Raw genomic sequence first — 19,227 nt, forward strand, 5'->3', positions numbered from 1 at the left:
GAAAAAATCGTGGCAGTAATTACAACAGAGTTCTTGCTATAGCAGCATTGTGTTCCAGCATTATAGAAGAAGTGCCAGAAGGGAACTGGAATGACTGTATTTATATCCAATCTTAACATCACCACCTCATAAAGCCAATGATTCCAATTAATGAAGTAGAATCAATAAAGGCATAATTACAAAAGCCTCAATTTGAGAGTCAGTGGTGATCATTCAGCTATTATAGTTATGCAAAGCAATGCTTTGAAAACCAGAAAGTCCTTTTTCAATGCAGCGTCTCAACATTAAGCACAGGGTGTAACATTTAATTCCATTAAATGCAGGATTGGACCTATTCCTCAAAATTCTACTCAGAACAGGACAAAATCCACAACGAATGCATTTTTAAGTCTCAGTCTTCTCAAATGCAACCAAACACCATGAATCACTTCAAGGAAGCGAGGACAAAAGTTAACATCATTAATGAAACATTTTTGTTTTAGTGAGCTGGAAATTCTGGTGCTTACAAAAACAGAAGGTAAGGATTTCTACTAAAAGCAGGCCATCAGGTCCACAAATGCAGCATAAGCTTTTTTCCCCTATGGCCAGTTTTACTAACCTGCCAGCACTACTCTCAGGCTAGCATGACCCTACCCCATAGAATAGATCCATCCAGCTCTCAACTACAGCATGTACTTTGAATGATCACACTTCGACAGATATCCCACAAATCTTCACGTGAAATGCATTTTTCAGTTCATGTGTGCAATTTATATTCTACACTTTGAAGCAAGACACTCCAAACACGAAACATGTAAGAATTTGTCCCTTAGAGTCTCATTTTACTGCTTGTCTGAAAATTATTTATACTCAGAGGGCATACTGGACAAAATAAAAATACATAACAAAATATTCACTTTTTCAGACTGAGACAGGCAGAATCGCTTTCTAAACCTCTCAGGCTGCTAAAACTAACGGCCAGCTGAATTTAAAACTCTGCAATAGTAATTGAATGAGCCCACTCCATAAAAAAATAACATGATGGTTGAGTTACTCTTGCAGAGAAAATTCTGCGGCAGCATTTTCCCAAATGAAAGTCTTTCCGCTAAAATAGTGGTTCTAATTTCTATGAAATCCTTCTCTCCTAATTTTCTTTTTTTTTTTTCTTTCTTTAAACAAACAGTCAAAAAACTAATCCAGTGAATGGAAAATTGATAGGAAATGAGAAAAAGCAAAGCCAGAGGATCAAACTTATTGTCAGAGAAAGATGATTTTTGATTTTAGAAAAAGTAATACGTATGGATTTTAGGGTCTATTTGTCAGCATTAATTCAGAGAGCAACATTTAGACGTGTGTATCGCTAACAAAAGAACACATTTTAGCTAAGTTAAGGCAAAGTTCCAATGTACAGGGGATGGCATTTTTAGTTTTTTGTTGACCGAAATAAAAAATTGACACCGAACATACTGAGCTGTGTCTTACTTACTGAGAATTATTGAAACATCTGCTTTACTCTTGTCCTCCAGAACCCAGCACCGCTCCAGGATTACCACTTTGGAGGCTTCAGAACTCTGAGAGACATAAAGATAACAAAACATTAGGATTTGAAACCTGACAGGGAAGTCCTTCTGTTTGACTGTTCACAGCCAGCGCCGTATGTAGCCAGAAAGACACAAAGCATAATAGTCAGTAAGCAGATGGATAAAGGCATTCTTTAATTACCATTATGTGCTACCTTACTTCAGCTCAATGGGAATGAACTGTTTGAAAAGGCCACAAATGAAACTAAGAAAAAATAACTTGAGAGCTTTTTCATAGCATAGTTTTGGGTACCACTTCATTTTTAAGCAAATCAGTTAAGTCCGTCTCATTCCAACTTCCATATTGCTGAATGAAAATTTGGATACTATAGTAGAGTATTTCCAACTTAACAAAACATGCAATCTTGCAATTTCTATTTAATTTTCATTTTAAAAGGATTTCTTTATCATAAATTGAAACTTCAAATGTTGTCTCCAGCTATGCAATTCTAACAGCATTAAGTGATATGGACTTATGGCAGAGTTCAATATACTCCGAGTTACCACTATCGTTTTCTTGAGTGCTACGCAGAGATGAAGCCTCTTATTTTACTTCACTGAGTCTGACTCAATTTTCAAGCAGAGCAAGGTAATCAGTCACACCTGTAGAATTGAACTTTTTTCTTTAGAACTCATCCATTTATTTTTTTTTTTCATTCTTAACATCTACTGTATGCATGCATACATTTCCTCACCACAGGATCCCAACTTGTCAAAGTTCATTCTCATACTTCAGTGAGATTCTACAGGGACTAAAGTAAACTATTCATTTAACATTCCTTTCTTAAATACTTCTTCACTCAAAGCACCCCTAGCATTTAAAAACTCCACCAGAGGAAGGAACTTTAGGTTCCATATATTTTATGTGGTATATGACTTTGTAAAACTGTTTATATCATTTGTCTCTCATACGAGCTTGCTACTTATTTGCTACATCTATACTGTATTATTTGGCCTGCCGGAAACAGATCCAAGCTTTTCGGTTTGTTTTTATTTACAGTTTCCCGCTCATTTTTAAAATAGATGGCTTGATTCCACATTTTCTGAAAAAAAAATTAAAATAATTCTCCTCACCTAACACTACCATGGTCTTTCATGGCACTGAGGGTTTCTTGAGCAAAAGAAGTGGGAGAAAATTTAATTCAGTTCTCATGTTCAAAGTAGACAGTTCTGAACCGTAAGTAACAAACAAGAAACACTGCCAGTGATTTCAGACAATCACAGAATGGCTTGGATTGGAAAAGACCTTAAAGCCCACGTAGCTCCAACCCTCCCACTGTTTGCAGCACTGCCAGCCACTAGATCAGGCTGCCCAAAATCCCATCCAACCCAGCCCTCAGCGCCTCCATAGACAGAGAATCTACAGTTCCTCTGGGCAGCCGGAGAAGCAATAACAGTGCGTCACCACCCTCAGAGTGAAAAGTTTTCTCCTGATATCTAACCTCAGTCTCCCCTATTCTGATTTGAAACCATCCTCCCTTGTCCTATCACTATCAGACCATACAAAAAGTCAGTCCCCCTCCTGCTTATAAGCTCCCTTTAGGTAGTAGGAGGACACAGTGAGGTCTCTCTGGAGCCTCCTCTTCTCCAGGCTGAACCAGCCAAGCTCCCTCAAGTTTTCTTTGTAGGAGAGGTGCTCCAGCCCTCTGATCATGTTTGTAACATACTCTGGACCCACTCCAACAGCTCCATATCTTTCTTGTGTTGGAGGCCCCAGGCTTAGACTAAATACTCTAGATCTCGTGAAGGCAGAGCAGAGGGAGATTAATCAGCTCCCTGTCCCTGCTGACCATCTCTCTTTTGATGCAGCCCAGCATAGAGGATTTTCTGAGGAAAATCTGCATTTATCTTCTCGCTCCTTATTCTAGAACCAGCTATCAAAGCACAAATCAGTATCCACAGGTGGCAACAGGTTAGAATACAATGAGTGAGAAAAAGAAAGCACATTATGTTATCTTGAAATATGCTACCAGTCAAGACAGAAGATCTAATGGACTATGATTAAGTATACTTATTTTTGAAATCACTTTTATATTGACTTAATTGAAATATTATTCCGGCTAGTCTAAAAATAAAAGCAGTTTTCTATGGGCTGAGGAATAGCTAGTGTATCATCTAAAGGAAAAAAAAATAACAGTAATGAAACAATGCAGTAAACCTTGAAGACATGCAACAAACGCTATGAGGGAATTATAACCCAGATATGATTTTAGGCGCTATCACGAGGTATTCTCTGGGACTCAAGGGAAGCAAAATTGAAGATCTACATCTTCAAGTCCTTATAAAAAAAAAATAGCTAAAAATCAGCTTAGGAAAAAAGGTAATAGCACTTCAAAAACTAAACAGCAGTTTAACTAGGATGAGCTCCTTAGGGTTTTATCTCATTTAACTCTTCTAATTTTGAATCAAGACATCAACATCCATATAGTCTTCCAGCTAATATTTAGAAGTGGATAACGCAACCTGATTCCTTCAAGAGCCAGCAATCTTTCAGTATAAAAACAACAACAAAAACAAAACCCACAACAACAACAAGAACAACATGACCTAAATAAAGATTTTATTTGAAAAGCACAAAAAAAATGCTTGAGACTGAACTGAGTACAGGAAAGACGTCCACCCTGCCTTTGTCCAAAAAATATTCAAGTCATACTTAATAGCTTTGGCCCTTCTCATACACACGGAAGATAGTTTTTCTGTTGATATTCAAGCTGTATAGATGAAACAAGCAAATATGCCATCTCTCTAGACTTAACATTTCCTCCAAACCACAGGTGGGCAGAAAATGGAAGCCTGCCACTCTACAAAGAAAATTAACTTCCTGGTGCATGGCTGTCAGGGAAGTAAGGCACACAAAAAAGCCAGGAACGAGAAATCAGTCTCCCTCTAGCTTGCTCTGGTTGCTACAACTTAAAGGCTTCATCTTCACGTTTGTAAAAGAAAGCATACATATAATAAAAACAGCATACAGCTAGACAGAACAGCTATCAAGTTAATAACACGAATTGAAATACCAATGCTTGTCTCACAATGCAGTGAGGACCAACGGCTCAGCTGACATACAACAAAAGCTACAAGCACGAGAGGAAGGTTCAGAGTTTTCTGGATTTTGAAATGGCAGATAGAGCACAAAAGCCTCACTTAAAGGAGAAATTACTCCACGCTCTACACCAATGCAAGCTGGAAGGAAGTAGCTCCGCAATTTCAAATGAATTTGTACACTCAAAGATGCACAACCAAGTACCAAGTTGAGAAGACGTGCAGTCACTATTTCTACATATGTGAGAGAACAAGAAAGGAAAAAAGATGGATAAAAGCATAAGTCTACCACAAGAGAAAACACATATTGCTGTCAAATAGTTCCACATCCTGACACAAAACTGAAGAACAAGTACTTCAGAATTACTACTGTAACAGACTTCTAGTCATTTAGATGAGCTATACTCTGGCACGCAATAATCTAGTTAAAAATTTATTTATGAATGAAACAACAAAACTGTGATCAAGGGATCCATTACACATCTCTGATAGACATGAGCTTTGTTCAGTATCTAAAAGGACTCTACATTACTCTCTTGATTTACATAATATGTAAGTGCAATGTGAGCTTATTTGGGCTAGCTGTTGATTCATTTTTCTTTTTCTAAGAATCTATGCAAAGTCTATAGAAAAGAATCAGGAATTTTTTTTAAAACACTGATCTGAGGACAAAATAAAATGATTCATAAATGTAACTGAACTATTTTAGCAATACTGCTGTGATAGAACAGCAACTGAAACCCCATCTTCTTACTCACTTTGTCAAAAGATTGGCCAAGCTTTTTTTTAAACCATGATGCTGTTGTAATTTCAAGTAATATCAATACCGTCAACTGTAACTAGCGTGAGTGTCAAATCAGACAAGCAAAGATAGCCCAAATTCTGTGGAGTCCATGCCTGGAACTGAAAAAAAAGCCATTCCAGAACACATGAGGAAATGTCCATTAACCGCATATTCAAGCAAAGAACACAGGTTTCCATGTTACAACAGTACAGTTTCTATCTGCACTGACACAACTTGATTTTCAACTACGTCATTGCAGATTGCCATTTTTCTGTGGAGTAAGGGGAGGAAAAGCAGCTTTCAAAAAATGAAAGCACTAAGACTTACAACTGCCAAACAATGGCTAGTCTAAGCTATTTCTGAATTCTTGTAGATTTGTCTCAATATACCATGGGGAAGGGAGGTAGAAGCATGTTGATATTAAAGGTTTACATAATAGCAGATCAGTTGCTGTGGAGAAGGAGAACCTGCTACTTTATATGGAGTAGAAAACTAAACCGACAGATCAATTAAAAGTGACATTACTAGCATTTCTCTGACTTAAAACTTCAAGTAAAAAAGTTAAGACTACAATACCATGGGAGAAAAACAAGCAGTAATGAAAATCCTTTTCTTAAAGCATCCTAAAAAGCCTCTGCCATAAAGTCCATCATAGTTTGTTTTTTATAAAACTTATTTGTGCAAACTTAAAATAATGAAAGACCTTAAAGTGTAGGGATGCTATATATAACAATCTTACAATGTTTTTCAAAGTAGTTATTTTCATCCTCTATTTATAAGTATTCTTGCAATGAAAACAAGTTACGAGCAATTTTATGGAAACCTAATTAAACAATTAAACTGGACACAACTGTAGTCATAAAGAAGTAACAAACAGACAACTTTAGGCACAAAAAAAAGCCTTACACCTAAAAATGGTAACGTCACAAATTGTTTTCAGTTCTTACTTGCTACTTAAGAAAACCTTTGCATGAGAAGAAACCTACTGAATGCTGGCTTTCCAGGAGGGGATCTAGAAGATGGTGACCAAGCATGTTGACACAGCCAATATCTCTTAGCAAGCCTGCGGTACACTGAAGGCCCAAATGCAACAAACAACAGCATTCATAACCTCAAGTTCATCAAACCATGTCTGCTACCAATAGTAGCAAAGTTGCAAGATCATTAAAAAAATGGTGCGAGCTGTCTAACTTTTACAACTTCCCTATGTTTTCAAGATTTTTCAACTTCAGTGTTGGGGAATGAACTAGTCAGATTAATATTGTTCAGTAATGTAATTGTTCAGATCATGTTCTTGACTAAACATTACAGCTTACATTTGCTACTTCAGTGTTAGCACAGATAAGGCTCATCGTTCTGCAGGAAAAGCACCACTTACGTACTTGAAATGGAAAATAATAGGAAGAAAGCTCCAAGTTTTATCAGTGTAACGTTATTCACAAAAAGAGAAGCTAACAGTCTTAAAATATGGACACAATTGATTTCTACAGCGATATATCCATTACAAAAAAGACCAAAAGTATACTAACTAAAAAGTGACTGCATAACATTAGCAAGTATACAGCTTGTGCATCTCAAAATGTCGTTTGTTTCAAACACTGGCACAGATTATTCAGTGCAATTTCAACCATCTGAAATCTTCTCTAACTCTGTATATTCTATTGCCAAATTCATAATCCCAGCCTATTAAGTACTGCAAAGCGTATGACCCAAGCTGCATGATAAGGAAGGTAAAGCAGAGCCACCTTTACAAAGTGTCAGCACAATGAAAGATGCTCAAGTCATCGTCTTCAAAAAAAAAAAAAGCCTTCCCTACTATGATTAAGCCATCACATAATGCCACTAGATGCCAACTTCTTGCTGACAATAATACCACTGATTTATATTCACTGTGGAAAATGCTGTTGACTTACATCACTGAATAATTCCTGCAGAACAGACCAGTGCTTTTCATTAACTATTAACTTTAATAACTACGAATATTTAACCAATATTTTTTAAATTCTAAAATGCATTAATAATAATGTGCAAACATTGTAATTCACGTTCTATATTAATTCAGTTTATTTTGCATAAACAATTTAAAAAATACAAGTTAAGCACATTCTATACACAGCCTGAAAGGACCTCAAATTACCCTTCTTACCTAAAGTTCATTAAACAGAGTTCAGATATGAATTAGTTATGTTTTGTGCATGACTTGAATTTCATATCACAACATATACCTCAGATAGCATAATTTTAAAAATTGTTTCACATTTTTTGTCTGCCTTCTTACACAGAGAGAAAAGAAGGTTACATTATTAATCGTTAGCTCAGTTCCCAATATCCTGCCTTTGAAAATAGCCTAGAAAAAAAGAACTGAATGTTATCCATAATTTAAAATAAGGCACTGGCAGCTTGGTTACAGTTTTTACCAGTTCTAGCAGCACCAGAAGGGTAAAGGCGGCAAAATACCAAAATGTTATCACTACAGGCATTCTGTATTTGTACAATGCACAATATCTTTGCATATTTAAAGGTTGACAATGAGGGATGTTTCTTCCTATGTCTGCCAGTTCTCATCATTTTATAGCAACTCTCACAACGTCTGGCATATTTTCCAGTAAATCCCAATTGCTGAAGCTACAACATCACAAGCTTTTATTATAAATCTCAGCCTTTCTGCAGGAAGGGGGTTTAAGGAGGTAAACTAAGCATTTAAAACCATTTAGAACCACCAGGTTCCCAAAGCATATTGCTATTTTCATTGCTTTAAAATAAAAGTATGATTTTTTGCTAAATTTCAAATATTTAAGGGTCATATAACTACTTAATTCTTGAGATACTAATACTTCGTTTGCAAAGAAGATCCAACAAATTTCCTTGCTTAGCTCAATTTGAATCATGAGAGCTTACATCCCTCCGTTAAAAAACAAAAAGGCTCAGCTGTAACAGCCAAACAGATAAATCACCTCCTTCTTTCAGGATGCCCAATGAGTGAGAATGATGGGAAGAACACCAGCCCCTCCCCTGGGCACAAATCCTCAGCCAATTTTCACTGTCCTTCACGATGCAGGGAGGTACGCATAGCTCTCCTAAGATTTCCCTTCCACTCTTATTTCCTCTCTTTTCTGCAGCTAACAACAGCAACCCTCTGTTACCTTCTCAAACTCAAAGGGATGCGAGCAGGTTTGCTGGAGTACAGCTCTGCCTTCAGCCTGCCCCTGGTTTCCGTGCCAAGGACCAGCCATGCCTGTGTTTTTCCCAGGGGAGCAAAATTAAGCCCATTATTTCATATGCACAAAAATGTTCTTGTGTTCTTTCTTTTATATTTGACGGAAAAACAAAGCAACCAACAACAGGAAAAATGACACTACACAGAAGCCCAAACCTGTAACAGCAAGGAAAAAAAAAAGACTTTTCTGTGTTTGTTTTTTTCCTCTCTCCAGAAACAACATTGTTCTTCATCTTTTCTTACATCCAGTTAGTCAGTGAACATAAAAGACACTGTGAGCAACTCATAAGTGGGCACTCAGCAAACCGTCTAAGTAATAAGCACTCAATTTGGAAAGTTCTTACATCATGTGCCATAAAATGAGTGCTTTTATAACCTTATCAACTTTTTTTTAAAAGGAGAACAAAATTGCCTTCTACATTGATTAACAAGATTGCTTTAGTTCAAATGATACTGACTTTCTGATCTTCAGGATTACGCCTTAAGATCTCTCTCACTGTACAGGGAGTAGTAAAGTATTCACGTGACAAATTGTCAGAAACCTGATGTTTGTAAACTGGAAAACAAGCCTTACAAACAGGAACAATTTTCGTACTGTTATATATCAAAAGGTGACTATTTAAACATTTGAAAATACGTCAATATAAAAAAGCTTCTAGCTTTATTTGAACATCATCTACTTATATTTCAGGTTGTTAGAAAGAAGACTAACTAAACACAAATGTTAAAAAGAAGTACATTCATATGAACAATTGACTCAGGACAAAGATTGTCAAGATATCAGTAGAGGGACAGAACTCATGAAACAGTCACTTGATCTGTCAAGGCTATCCACAAGGGGAACCAGCAAACCTCTTCAGCAAACACAAGCTTTGGAAGAGAGGATGCAGTTTTACAGGCAGACTGACATAACAGCTAAAATTCATAACTGTGCTAGGTACCAAATATATCTAATGGGCCATAAAATAAAAGTTATGTGCTCAGTATGATTTCTCCCTCCACAGCCAACCCATCAGATTCCAACCGTATACAGCCTGACTCGTCCCCTTCAGAGATGCTTTCTCTCATCTCTCCCCTCTATCAAAAATGCCCCTGTTCTCTTCTTGCCTCTTCCCCTACAAATTACCTTTTTGTTCTGAGACGCTAAATGTGATATAATTGATGCGAGCAACTGCCTTCACCTTTACTTCCCTTTGAATATTGCTGGTTTGATTTCAGACCTTAAAGGCTCTCGATTTGTAATCAAGAGTTTGTCACTTCTCAGCTGTAGAAGCCAGCCTAATTTATGGCATCGCCTATGACTACTGATCACCTTCTCACATCACCACAGATGCAGAGAAAGAAAAAGGGAGTGATGAACCCACAGACAGAAGATTTCACAAAGGCATTTTTAACAGGTAGCAAAGAAAGGTTAACAGGTAAATATGTGCCAGCCAGAAGCATACAGACTTCCTTGAGCAGGTACATCACAGCACATTCAAATACAAACTAAATACAGTGACTTTATTACAATGCAAATAAGGTTTTCAAATATATCTATATAGGAGGTGTCATTTTTATACAATGATCAGTCAGCGTGTTAGAGCAAACTAATCTGGTCATAGATCTAGCCGCTCTCTTACTGTAAATAAAGCTTCTCTTCTTACACTTTAGAGAAACCCAAGTACAAATAAAAAAACTGTAAAGTTCAGCCATGGCCCATGACTGTGTGATCACTCTTCCAAGCCAAAAGCACAAGAACAGAAAGGACCATCCACACAGGCTGCTATCTGTGAGCCTTCCAGTGTCTCAGACACCTACGTATAACGTTCTACATGCAAAGCAGGTACAAAAACAAACAGAGGCATTTTAAGATTCATTTACCGAATTGTAATTATCTAGAAATTACCAACTGATTACAGGATCAACAGGCACTAAATATTTCTTTATTTACATCTAAATGCTATTACGGTACATTTTATGCGTCTCAGAATAGCAATCAAATTAGAGTCTAGGATATCACGTGCTGGCTATAAACAGCAAGTACCAAACAGACCGTTAAAATTAACGGTAAGTGACAAACTCTACCATGCCTTAAAACAAGTATCATTCATGGAATCATAATACAAATACTCAAACCCTGACTCAACACATAGGTGTTCATACTCAAGGAAATCAGGGAATCTATTTTCTTTTTTTTTTAACATTCAGCTTTAAGCGTGCAAACTTTGCTCCAAGTAATCTACTAATTGATGTAATTCATGTTTTGATATTCATTGGGAAAAAAACAATGAGTACGTTACCTTCCAACAGATGCACTTAAGTTTGTGATGTTATACATGATGTCATTAGAAGGCCAGGAAGCAGCTCCTGTGTAAAGTTATCTTAGTAGTACTATACGAGTACTTCACTATAGAAGTAGTACTGTAGTAGTACTATGGTCACTTCTATAGTGACACAAATTTACGCGTGAAGCTGCGCAGAACTACTGCACTTCCTAAACTAAAACCATAACTCTACACGTAATATTCAAGGAAAATAGTGGGACTTACACAGAGCAAAAAAAAAAACCACACACAAACACATCAAACCACTGTAGTAATCTCAATTTAGAAAATAAAACAGAAAAATGGTAGAAAAGTAGTCTTTCAGAAAATCCTGTAGACCACATAGTTCAACTCAAGAGTTTCCCAACCCTTAAGTTATTTGAGTATCACCTTATTTCCAGCTGACGTATACCAAACTAAAAATGAAGATGTTCAGGAGGTTCCCCTAAAGACTATTAATGAAAGTTTTAAAAACACTGTAAATGAGAGGGAAAAAAAGTGAACACAGGGTGTTAGTTATGGACATTTTTGAGATTTACATTGGATAACTGTTTGCTGACCTGGTTATTTCACTCAAAACATCAACACAACAATTGAGAACAGCTGTCCTGCCCATAGGTAAAAAACAGTTCCAGTCTTCTCAGCAGCTTGTTTTCATCAGCCTGTTTAGAGCCCACTACTATTGAACATTCTTAAACAAAAGTAGCTAGAGTTAGAAAGTCTTATCCAGTAAAGGCTACAGAAAAGAAAACAAAAATATGGAAAAGCATAATGGAGGTAGAAGCTTAGAATCATAGAATCTCAGGATCACCAAGGTTGAAAAACACCTCTAAGATCATCCAGTCTAATCATCTGCATACCACCAATATTTCTCACTGTGTAGAAAATACACAACAGTTATTTCTCATGTACACAAGAGGACAATGTGGATGACTGAAGAGTTCATACAGCCAAGCTAGACATGACTTTCATTTTTACCTCTGAAAATTTGAGGTTGGATATGAAAGTAAGTCTAATTAATGCAATAATTATCTCCTAATTTGTTGGGAATGTTTTTAACTAGGAAATATGTCAAAGGTTTATGCTGCGCAGCCATAGACAGAGAAACTATTTCTAGCAGAATTCACAGCAGATCATCCTTCAAGAAAATCTATCTTTATTTGCAACATAATGATACATTAATGGTCTCAAAAGAATCTGCACATTTGATAGTCCAAATAAATAGTACAGTTTGCTTATAAAACTGTAAATGAACATATGCACACATATACACAAACTGAGTATATTAAATACTATGCAGAGTTAGGTTGAACATATATCAACACAAATGAGGATCGTTTTCAAAGTAGAACTGGAGCGCTTGTTTTTCCTGCAAAAAAAGTAACAAAGCAACAACATAAAAATGATAGCATAGCAGAGACTTGCAAAATACGTATGAAGAAATATGCTTTCATGGTTGTTTTTGTTGGTGGTGGCTTTTAATTGTTCTTACTGGACTTGTAAGTCTTTACCTAAAGCATTCTAAAAGCTTACTGGCATTCCACAATGATTTTACTGCACGCTTACTGAGTAGGCATAAGATATAATAACCTTTATCTTGTCCTTTTGCATTTTCATTCTTGTTTGGTCATAAAACGACAGGTTCAAGATTCTGAAACAATTCTTTCAAATACTCAATTACAGATAACAGTAATTAACTTTCCCAAAAGCAGTTTCGGAACAAAATTGAAATACATTCATGTTTCTTATTAAAAGGAAGGTGCAGCTGAAAGCACTGAATTAATGATGATGAAATTACACTGTGTTCTGGAAATGTCAGCGCTTACAGTAACATAACAGCTTTGAAATACTTTTGAGAGGCAAGTTCAATCTTCACTTGGTCTTCGCATTCTGACTTGAAGCTGTAATTACTAGTCAATAAATAGGGAAAAAAAATCCATAGATGACATACTTAGGATCAATCATAAATAGCAAACCAAAAGCATTCCAATACACATTACAAATGCTTAAGTGCAATTGTAGCCATGGTATCCTCTGGAAATTTGAGAGAACTCTCATTTTATCCTTACAGACACTGAAACAAGCAGAAACTCCACTTCAAAAACTATTTCCAATTTATTTCTATGATATCTCTACATTTTCAGAGGTGCAACAACAAGTAAGTTTGTCCACTAGAAACACGGCTACACATGCAAAGTATCCAGCCTGCAAATATATATATATAATTATACAAAGCTTACATGCACTATTATGCATTTGATCCTTTTCGGTTTTAATAACAAACTTTTTTCATGCTGTTACACTCTTCAGAATTTCAGCAGCAACCCAGAGGCAAAGCAGAGAGTGAACAAACAACAGAAAGAAGCAGTCTCAGTGTGCAATAAGTCTAAGGCTATTTTTCATGTTTCTATCTACTTGTGTTATTCTCTACCTAGAGCAAAACAAAACACGCCCCAACAAACTCTCACAAACTTTTTTTCAGCAGCTCTCATCACCGCTTTGGCATTTCATCACCACCAAAAGCCATTTATTGCTTCAAATATCATCTCACTGCAATTGCAGTGCCTTAAACGCTGGGTGTACCATTGAGTATTCTCCATGAAGCTGATGAAAATGACATAACACGAAGGAAAACCAACAACCTAGGTTACAAAAAAATAGAGCACATTAAAGAAATAGTAGACTACTACGCTCAGTTGCGCAGAAACCACGTGAACTCATTTACAACATCGACTTCAGTACCCAGTATGTCCATCGTTATTACTACTACTTAAAACAAAGCAGCTAACAGTGACTTTTAGAGGTATTACAGAAGTTGTCTGTTTGTTATACTAACATACTGTAGTCACATTCAATGAGACGTAAGTAGTGCACACCAACTAACCATTTTAAAGTGACTGCACACCATTTATAAAGCCAGTTTTGTTTCCTTTTCTCACTCACAGCAACACTTCAGCAAGCTCAGTGGGAATGCAAACTATTTTCCCCTTCAGAAATTAAGACTTCAAAAAAAAAAAAACACACACCCAACTACCTTTTCTCCCCCTGTAACCTCTACAGATACCTTCTTAACTCCTGTTGAGGCCAAAGCCCAGAGCTACCAGCTCTCTCTCACTTAGCACATGATCTCTGCTTCCACGTATTTTCACATGCAGCTCCCGAGCCTGCATTTCTCCAGACTTTGGGGCAAGAAGGTGAATAATGGATAAAGCTAAGTGAGCTCAGACACTCATGAAAAGACCAACAGTAGAGGAAGGAAGAGACAGCAATGATAAGGAGAAACCTCAGCACAGTATTTCAAATTTGAGCATTGGTGCGTGGTTCTGGTTGTACATCCAGACTTCTTCCACTGTTAGCCAGGTGAGTTGGTTTTGACAGAAATAATGAAAAACTACAAAATATTAAGTGAAATGATGTATAAAGATGCTGAAAGATTAAGCAACAAGGGATCTAAAATTTTATCTTTTTTTATTGCTCTTAACAACCTAAATTCATCAATACTAAATATGAACCTTAAGATGAATAAATGAATCCCATGTGCCCAGCTAAATTGTATAAGTCACAAGATTACTTAAAAGATGCGTAAAGTAATTCCCAGGGACAAAGTAATAATTACGAAACTCTTTATTTTATCTTAAAAAATATATATATATAATTTTAGAATTTTAGTATTTTTGACATCATAGCTGTTCTAAGAATTCAATATAAATGCAGTAAATTCTGAGAAAGAAAAAGGAAAATGAAATTGGACTAATTTCACCTAATCTTTCTCCTAACTACTGCACAGATTGCAAGATCAATCTCTGTTAATTTTCTGCCACAGAATACCTTGACAAATTTTTCAGAGAAGCAAGAAGTCCCCAAGAGAAGCAGCTTTAAGTAGCACATTATCCTATGCAATATATTAAAGATAAGAAATAGAGTTAACATTCAACTTATGCTGTTCTTAAATTGACACACACTGAGCACATTATTAAAATGCAACTAGAGTTTAATCTAAGCAAGTGGCTAGGAATATTAAGTAGTAGTAACAGCAGTACTCATCACATCCACTATTTGAAACATTCTGCTAGCAGTTGCTGACTATAATAATTACCTCAAATATGGTAATCCCAAATTAGACTTCTTGTGCCAATTTAAAGCTTCCTGCATCAGTTTTTGAATATAATAAATTACTTGTAAGTACAACTCTAGACTATATTTTGATTCTACCTCATTATTGTTTAGGTATTTATTGTTGCTGTTTTTTCTTAAGGAAAAAAAAAAAGATCAACTTCTGAGAACTTAGTTTTGCTGTCACAACAGAGCATCCTAAAGAAGTGTTAGTAAAACATTTTATTTCATCAACAGACCACCTTACAGCCTAACTCAAAGTCGTCAAAAAAATCATAACCAATTTTATAAGTGAGGCTTTATACAAATATTAATCACTAACATTCTATCACGTTAATGCAATATCATACTATGTTATGAAGAAGGCTGGATTCCGTCCTCAGCTGTCATGCCTTATTTAACTTACTCCGTGCATTTTCATCACCTGAAAAGCGTACTATATAATGAGGAAATACACAAAAATTACATAATAACTATAACTGAATGAGTTTTCCCAGCAAGAACAGTGTAGTGGACAAATTTCACCGGTTATTCTTTTGAGGGTGTTTATTTCCCCACAGTGACCCAGACATTTACAATTCATAACGCAGTTTCAGTACCTATGGTCCCCTGAAGGAAACACTTGAAAAGGCCACGGTAAAAGGGAATGTAAATGAACAGAATGAGCTTGCTAGATCATAGTGCCTCTTAACGCTTTCCACATGCAGACACATTGCAGCATCCTCCTCTCTACGGGCTGCTACCAAATGCCTGTTAACTTTCAATACTGGAATAGCAGAAAGCCTGACGGTTGACGTTCCCAGCAGCTGCTGGGATTTGGAACAGTTTAGTTTAATGTTAATGCTACTTTCATTTCAGCCTGAAAATTTTCCAATGCATCAAGCTGAAGAAAACAACCCTACGCATAAATTAACAAAATACACAGACGAGATAGTTCATTTGGGCTCCTTTTATTAACCACAAGTAACAGTTATTTTACTTGCCCCATTTGGCATTAACATATAATGTTTAATGCAGAGTATAAGTATTACCATCTTGCTATTTGTAAAGGCATCAAGATTGCTTGAGAAGCTCACTTCACTAAAAATACAGAGGATGATGCGAAATGCAATTCCTCTAAGAAGCTCATCAAGAAAACATACAGCCAACCACGTTTTACATTGGAAATTTAAGTTTTTTTGTTGTTTTGTTTGTTGTTTTTTTTTTTATGCAATTACATGAGATTCAAGACTAGAGGCAGGTGCTACTTGGAGATTTTTGTTTTCAACTGCTGCACAATGTAGGCAACAAATTATTTGGCCATAGCTGAAGAATATCTCATGACAGGCAACCACCGGAAAGCAACTACAGTACGACGCTTTAGCATCACAACCACAGAACAGCAGGACAGGGATCACCCTGCCAGCACCTCAGCAAAAGCACAGCAACAGTATGAGCAGAGCTGTTCTGCTGGGCAGATGGAGAAAAGCATGCTGCCTGCACCCAGCAGCAAGCATCAGCTGCAGCAGCAGTGCCAGTACTGGTACTGGAGGACGGACTGAGAGGAGACAATAACAGGGCATGGCTAAGTCCAAGTGAAAATATCCCCCTAGAAGACACACATTACAGACTCAGCCTGAAAACAAGAACACACCACAGATTATCAGTTGAAGATAAGCTACCTGACTTCAGCACATTAACTCTAGCATCCCATGGCAATTTCGTTGCCTATCAAGATTACAGCAAGTACAGAGCACCCATAAGACCAGTACAACTAAGGGAGCAATTAATGCTCAACAAAGGGCAGGAATTAGTATTAGCAGCATCACCTTAGGTGAACAAAGTACACAGAACTGCTCCCCTTATGGCAGCTGAAGGCAGAAATTGCCAGTATTAAGGCAAACTGATCCAGTTCTCTTCTGAATTAGAGTCATCTTGGGTGGGGCCCCGGGCAACCTGATGCAGTATGGAGGGTGGCAGCCCTGCCTGTGGCAGGGAGGTTGGAGCCTGATGATCATTGACATCCCTTCCAACCCAGGCCATTCTATGATTCTGTGATCTTTCAGATAAAGGTCAGGAGCAGCACAGTAGCATCATTGACTTGGATGAAGGCACAGAGTGATCACTCAGCAAGTCTGTTGATGATACCAAGCTGGGTGGAACAGCAGCTACATCAGAAGACTATCAGAGACACCTTCACAGACTGAATAGATAGACAGAGAAGTGTGTCATGAAATTCAGAAGTGCAAGCGCAGAGTCCTACGCCATGGAAAAATAAACACATGCATCAGTACAGGTTCAGGTTGACCTGCTAGAAAGCAGCCCTGCTGAGAAAGATCTGAGAGTCCTGGTGTACAGCAGGCTGACCACAAGAAAGAAGAGATCCTACCTTGTGGCCAAGAGGGCTAACGGCATCCTGGAGTGCACTGGGAAGAATATTGCCAGCAAGTTGAGGAAGGTGATCCTTCCCCTCGACTCCTTCCTGATGAGGGTACATCTACATTACAGTGTCCAGTTCTCAGCTCCCCAGTGCAAAAAAGACAAGCAGCGAGTCCAGCAACGGACTACAAAGATGAAAGCTGCTGGAGCATCTCTCCAGTAAGCAAAGGCTGACAGAACTAGGCCTCTCTAGACCGGAGAAGATTGAGGGGAGATCTTATTAACATCTACAAGCACCTTAAAGGGTAGTGTCAGCAGGACAGGGCAGCTGTTTTTGGTGGTGCCTGGCATTAAGTCAAGAGGCAGCAGACTCAAACTTCAACACAGGAAGCACATGAGAAAAAGCTTCTTCACTATGAGGGTGACTGAGCATGGCAACAGGCTGTCCAGGGAGGTTGTGGAGTCTCCTTCTTTGAATATATACAAAACCTGCCTGGATGTGATCTTAGGCAATGTGGTCTAGATGACCCTGAATGAAGCAGTAAGGTTGGATAAGATATAAGATGGTTCAAAGGGGACGCCTTTGAACCTCAACCAGTCTGTAATTCCGTGATTACTGACAGTTAACAAGTAGTACATGTGCTACTGTTTTCCGTTACAATTACATGCCAGCGTGTCAACACTGAATGCCTGCAATTCTCCCCCGATTTATATCATCTACGTTTCTCAAGTTTCCCAAATTGTCCCTAGACAGAACTTTGGGCAGTTGTCACATCCAGGGCCAAGCAACTGCAGGCAGCTGTGCTGGGCTCCTCCAGTTGCTTCCCTGGCTCCACAGAAAATGCCTTCGCTGATCCACTTCACCTAATTTTTAAGCAGTGATCCTTAGCTAACTGCTTCAGCGTACCAGAATTTCAGCCTCAAATTATGTCATGCTGACCTTCATAAACCCCGTGCTTCAGCATCATGGATGTATATTACTTGATATGAAGTAATGAAGTTCAGTGTTTTTGCCTTTTTTTTTAATGCCAGGAGAAATTGTCATGTTTTACAGAGTAGGCTGGGGAATCATTTTTCTTCAGTAAATAACTGTCCAAAACACAACTTCCACAACATAATATTATATAGACACTTATCAAGTTATAAAGACAGTTACAAAGACAGTCTTGACTTATGTCAAACCTTTTTTGTCAGTTTGCAAAGGCCAAAGGACAGCAACACTGAAAAAAATAATTTATTACATAGAACACTAGTATAAGGAGGTACTAGTACAAGAAAACAGTAAGAAAACAGACTACAGTAATCACGTATTATTGCCTTCTGTTATTTTTACATACCAGTAAGTTATTAGGAATAAAGAAATCTGAATCTAAAATGCATGATAGAATTTGCAACTGCTAAGCAATTATCAAAGGCAGACTGTGCCGAAAGTTTACAAAGCTAAGTGCAAGGTCCAACACGATTTTATATTTCCAATATGGAAACCTGATGTGGCTTGGCAAACAAAAATGTTCTATCGCATTGAGGTCACTCTGCTTTAGCATCACTGCCTAAAAACTCTTAAGTTTGTTAAGCCTTTAGGCTCCCTTCATTCTAGGTGTTAATTATGACGCAGATCTGTTCACATTAAGTACCAATTTCCAAGCACCTTTTTACGTGAAAAAATTTTAGGCATGAGATCAAAAAATAAGCTCGCTATTTTCAGATTTCATGATGAGTCTCTGCTTCCACACCTGCTTTCAAGAAGTTGAGTTATTCTATTATGTGATCTACCCTCCACTGTGTGTTCTCATAGTTCTTCAAAGCCTTCATTGTTAAACCACCACAATTCACACACCGTTGAGCTAGGGA

The 19,227-nt window shown here is 37.4% G+C and overlaps 1 long non-coding RNA gene across 1 annotated transcript in view; it reads right to left on the reverse strand.

Annotated features, from left to right (window-relative positions):
* Positions 1–1,468: 1,468 nt before the first annotated feature.
* The window catches only part of LOC109367158, a 101,446-nt gene continuing 83,687 nt past the window's right edge, over positions 1,469–19,227 (reverse strand). The window contains exon 4 of the long non-coding RNA XR_002113952.2: positions 1,469–1,550. This is a non-coding gene — a long non-coding RNA (uncharacterized LOC109367158). The remainder of the gene's footprint in view (positions 1,551–19,227) is intronic.

The sequence above is a fragment of the Meleagris gallopavo genome, chromosome 4, assembly GCF_000146605.3.
Source record: "Meleagris gallopavo isolate NT-WF06-2002-E0010 breed Aviagen turkey brand Nicholas breeding stock chromosome 4, Turkey_5.1, whole genome shotgun sequence".
Lineage (NCBI taxonomy): Eukaryota > Metazoa > Chordata > Aves > Galliformes > Phasianidae > Meleagris > Meleagris gallopavo.